We start from the raw sequence: 5,483 nt of genomic DNA on the forward strand, positions 1-5,483 counted from the left end.
TTTATTTGTAAATTCTTATTTGCTCTAAAGTTATTTCATTATGAAGTAGGAAGTGTCAGATAAGTAAGGATAAAGGTTAAGTAGATAGTGGGAGGTATGAAGAGATACCAAATTGACTCTAAATAGACTGATAAGTTAAGAATACATATTATTAGCCTTAGAGAAAATGCTGAAAAAAATAACAAAAAGTATAGCTAAGAAGCTAATAGGAAATAAAATGTGATATTAAAAAACATTAATTATTCCATTCACATGAAATTATAAAGCAGACAAAACCAATCAATAATACTAGAAATGATATCAGTGGCTGCCTGGGGTGGGGCAGCTGGGGAGATTAACTACATAAGGGCACCAGGGGACTTCTGAGGAGATGGAAATGTACAAGTCATTGGGGTGGTGGTTTCATACATGTGCACATTTGTCAAGTCATCAACCTGTACACTTAAAATGTATAACTTTATTGTACACAAATTATGTCTCAATAAAGTTTATTTTAAAAAATTTCTTTTTTAACACCTACAGCACCTGGTATTCCTAGGTGGTCTCCCATCCAAGTACTAATCAGGCCTGACCCTGCTTAGCTTCCAAGATCAGACGAGATCAGCCTTGTTCAGAGTGGCATGGCCATAGACAATAAAGTTTATTTTTTAGGAAGTATTGTTATCTTTGACTCAGTAAATACTTGGTTAATTTATCTACGGCAGACATCTGTAGTTTTGCTTACCAGACATCCCTGACCTCATTTTTTGGGAAGATCACCTAATTTTCTTTCCCCCTTGGGTAACTACTCCTTTCCTATTTGATATAATTTTGGTGAATAATCAATTATATTGCCTTGTCCTTCCCTGGCCAAAGGTGGACATGTGACCCAACCTAGCTAATGAGACTCTCTATCTCTGGAATTTTGAATCTTGAGTCATGTCATCCAAAGACCAAAAATGGTACATACGCATCATTGCTATGCGGTTCTCCTTTTGGATCTCAAGAGGTTCTTGAAAGACAGATTTCTCTCTCCTCCCTCAAAGGCAGTCTCTGGTACAATGGAATTGTCTGTTCCTGTGACAGGTTGCTGGTAGCCAGTTCTAGGAGACTGTCTAAAGACCATAGGCACATAGAAATGATTCTGTTATTTTGAGCAACTCTTGGGCTGCTCAATGCCCTTCATGGATGCTAGCTACCCCCCAGGTAATTAGAGAGTCATTCCACTACCCCATATCAAGCTGGGGAGTCTTATGTTATTGTCTCAGACCCATCTGCCTGTGCCTATCACACAGCTGTTCCCATTGTTCATTCTTACCGCCTTTTTGGACTCTACATGTCAAAGTAAATTCTCTGTAGTCAGATGCCCCCAAATCCTTTTTCATTCCTACTCTGGGATCCATACAAGGGTGTGAGAGTGAGCGGCAGTGGTAGTGAGGGGACAGGGTATAAGTCACTTCCTCTAAAATCACATTCCTATACTTGCTACTTGGGGCTTTTTTCCTTCTTCCTTTCTCTTTTCCAGGGAAACTGGCTGGTGTGAGGGATGAGGAAGCTCTATTCATCAAACCTATTGTATTGTCCATGCATAAGAAGTTCTTTCTGTTTCTTTTCAGGGCCTAGACCTTTGAAATGCAAAAGCAAAGAAAAGGCTCCTTGTTTCCCACTTTTTTTTTGTCTTCTCACTTAAAACAAATGGGCATAGAACCATTCAATCTGCTGCCTACATGGGGGAAGGGTTGCTGCTCATATTTTAAAACTGATTATCTTACCACATAAACAAGAAATATAAACATCCTTATACATATGTCTATTTGAACATGCGAAGAAACATCTATAAATTAAGTTGGAATTTGCATATTTTTAAGGCTCTTGATATGTATTGTCTAAACGTTTTTTCCAACATAACTTTAGTGTCTTCGACTATGTATTTTATTTTCTCTTCTTAATGGGCTACCTCATCACTCGAATGTGAATTTTTGTGAAACACGAAAATATTTTAATACCATCAAGATATCAAGAAAATGAAGAATAAGTGTTAGTGAGGATGTGGAGAAACTGGAACCTTTGTGCATTGTTAGTAGGAATATAAAATGGTACAGCTGCTGTGGAAAACAGTTTTACAGTTCCTCAGAAACTTAAATATAGAATTATCTTATGATTCAGCAATTCTACTCCTGGGTGTATACCTAAGAATTGAAAACAGGGACTCAAATAGATGTCTATGTTCATAGAAGCATTATTTACAATTGCCAAAAGGTGGAAACAAACCAAATGGCCATGAAGAGATGAATGGATAAACAAATGTGGTACATACACACAATAGAATATTATCCAGGCTTAAAAAGGAATTAAATTCTGATACACAATAGAAGATGGATGAACCTTGAAAACATATGTTAGATGGACATGTTATTGTCCCCATATAGCCCTGCTGCTGATGGTTCGGACTACATGCTCCAGGACCTCGTCCTTTTTCTAGCTAGTAAATGACTCAATAAACCCTTTCTTTCAGAAAAAAAAGAAAAGAAAAGAAAAGAAAACATGCTACATGAAAAAAGCCAGACACTAAAGGATAAATATCGTATAATTCCACTTACATGAAGTAGCTAGAATAGGCAAACTCATTAGAGGTTACCAGGGGCTAGGAAGAGGGGAGAAATGGAGAATTATTGTTTAATGGGTACAGTTTTTGTTCTGGATGATGAAAAAGTTCAGGAAATGGATAGCAGTGAGTTACACAACATCATTAACGTACTTACTGCCAATGCATTATACATTAAAAATGGTTAAAATAGTAAATTTTATGTTATCTGTATTTTACCACAATTTTTTTTAAAGAAAAAAAATATTTTAAAGTGTTGTGTCTTTGAAAATTTGTTTAAAGGAAGTAAACATTTTGCGATGCAGCAAAACTGTGTGTTTTTCCTCTTAAAGAGAGGTAGGAAGGCCTATTCATTTATTAATTTAATTACTGAATGCTCACTCTATATCTGTACTAGGCTTGGTATCTCAAATGCACGATATTTATTGTCCAGTCCACAAGATGCTTACAGGCACTTTGCAAAGATAGGAATCCACACATAATATAATTAAATTATAACATAAGACATCATTAACAGAAATGTTACAGGGCAGATTATAATGTGATTTCTTAACTTTTTCTTTTCTCTTAAATTACACCCTCTTCCTCTCTTTCGATATACTCTCATCTTTAACTATCACCAATTATCAAGGTTTTTTTCAATTTTTAAAATCTTTCCTAAGTCTGCCTGTGTATCTGATAGGTACATTATTCTTAAAAAAATCCAAAACTGGACCCAAAATCCTGTGTATTGTTAAGTTCAGTAAATGGCCTTGCCATATACTTTGTCTTCTAAGTTAAAAATCTGTGTCATTTGCATGTTTTAACTAAAATGTTTGGTGGGGAATTGGAGGTTGATTGGATCCACTTAGGATAATTTTATCTTTATCAGATGGCTCAAGAGTTATTACTATATGACTATATCACTTTGCATATAGTTTACCTTGCCCCTACTCTCTATCTCATTGAAAAAGTCATAACTTTTCACTGTCACAAATAAAGAACCACAACTTTATTTCACAATTTTTCATGTATTTTTTACATTCTGATCATTAGAAAATTTTCGAGAAGTTGGAAGTGTCATGTCAAGGTGAAATTAACCCACTTATAATTGTTCAAGTAAATCTGTTCAAGTGTTATTTTCCTATGAACTTCACTGCAACTAAAAATACTTTGAGAACTGACCTATATTGGAACTGTTATAGCATTATTACATCCAAAACCAACTCATTATCTCCTCTACAGTACTCCCGTAAAATCTTGTGCAAACTCTATTAAAGTGTATTTCACACTGTATTGTTATTATTGATTACGTCCTATTTTTTGCAGAATGACCCTTACACTTTTATTCTATACATTGAGCAAGCATTAGCAACACGTATACAAAACCACTCAGACCTTTTATGTTGATTCTCTACTTCTGATAGTCAGGGTAAGTAGGCAGACTGCAGGGCAGGTTCCAAATGGGCTTCTTCAAAATAAGCAATGGCAAATGATAGGGTATATTGTCTAGTGCTTCTTAGGGTCAAATGGGGGTATTATATAATGAAAACAGCAGAGATCAAGAATAGGGGGAACATTGTTATAGGTAGCAGTCTGGATTAATTTTGAGGACAAAATGCTACATGTAGCAAGCAGGGTGAATTTAAAGGGCGCCAAGACAAGAGGGGCAGTAACTATGCACATGTTCAGGAAACTCCTGAGTTTTCTGCAAATATGGGTAATGGTACTGAGGGATGAGAATTGGACTGGATTTTCTATCTGCATTGCTTCCCCAAGTGATAACTTGTTGGCAAAGCCTTGCTGTGCTCTTTGGTGGTTGCAAGTTACAGGACCTAGTCTTTTTTATTTTTTTGTTTGTTTGTTTTCATGTATTTTGCTTTCTATTTAATGTATGTTTCTATTTCTCTGCTTCTTTATTTTTTTTTTTCAACTACAGTCTTGACATGGCTTCATCTTTATATCTTTAGCTATGAGTTCTGTTCAGCTAATCTTCAGCTCCAGGTTGACTGTTCTATAATTTAGTTGTAATTTTAATGTGGTCATGGGAGGAGGGAAGGACAGCATTTACCTACTCCGCCATCTCGCTCAGAACTCAGGACCCAGTCATTTTGCCTATATGATGTATGGTGCCTTAGGTGTGCCTTGACGATGCTATTTATGAGGTCCATGTGATTGTTGGTCTGTGGTTGATGGGTGTTGAATGTGTGGATTTAGACTTGGAGGGTTCTGCAAAAGACTTCCAATTTAGGATAAAAATCATTGTCTAGGGCCATGCTACCCTGAGCAAGCCCGATCCCATCTGATCTCAGAAGCTAAGGAGGGTCAGGCCTGGTTAGTACTTGGATGGGAGACCACCTAGGAAAATGGGTGCTGTAGGTGTAAAAAAAAAAAAAAATCATTGTCTCTATTCTAATACTCTAAGGTTAGGCAGTTCACTCTTATTAGTATAGCAGAACCATCATAACAAAGAAAATTGTCCAGAACAGGTTATAAAGTATTTAAGTTTCATGAATGAATTCATATGCTTAGAAATATGGAGCCCAGAGAGGGAACCGGTTTAAAATGGAATCTAAAGTGATGGGTTCATGGGAACTATAGGGGACTGGAATGGGGTGTTCCAGTGATCTATTGTGGCATAACAAATTATCCCAACCTTAATGATATAAACAAATATTTATGTATTATGCTCCTATAGGCCAGGAATTTAGACAAAGCAGAGCAGGGATGCTTGCCTCAGCTCCATGATGCTTGGGCCCTCATCTGGGAACACTGGAGTGGTTGAGGTGACTCAAATGTCTTAGAGATAGAATCATTAGAAGTTTCTTCACTGAAACAACTGGTACCTGAGCTGAGATGATTCAAAGGCTATACTTAGCTGGGACTGTTGACCAGAGTGCTTACACACAGCCTCTTCATG

At 36.6% G+C, this 5,483-nt stretch overlaps 2 pseudogenes; one reads left to right on the forward strand and one right to left on the reverse strand.

The window, feature by feature from the left end:
* Positions 1–513: 513 nt before the first annotated feature.
* Positions 514–632, reverse strand: LOC112473313 (annotated as a pseudogene).
* A 4,195-nt stretch (positions 633–4,827) lies between these two features.
* On the forward strand, positions 4,828–4,945 carry LOC112473338 (annotated as a pseudogene).
* The last annotated feature ends 538 nt before the right edge of the window (positions 4,946–5,483 follow it).

The sequence above is a fragment of the Pteropus alecto genome, unplaced genomic scaffold (assembly GCF_000325575.1).
Source record: "Pteropus alecto unplaced genomic scaffold, ASM32557v1 scaffold98, whole genome shotgun sequence".
In the NCBI taxonomy this organism is placed as follows: Eukaryota; Metazoa; Chordata; class Mammalia; order Chiroptera; family Pteropodidae; genus Pteropus; species Pteropus alecto.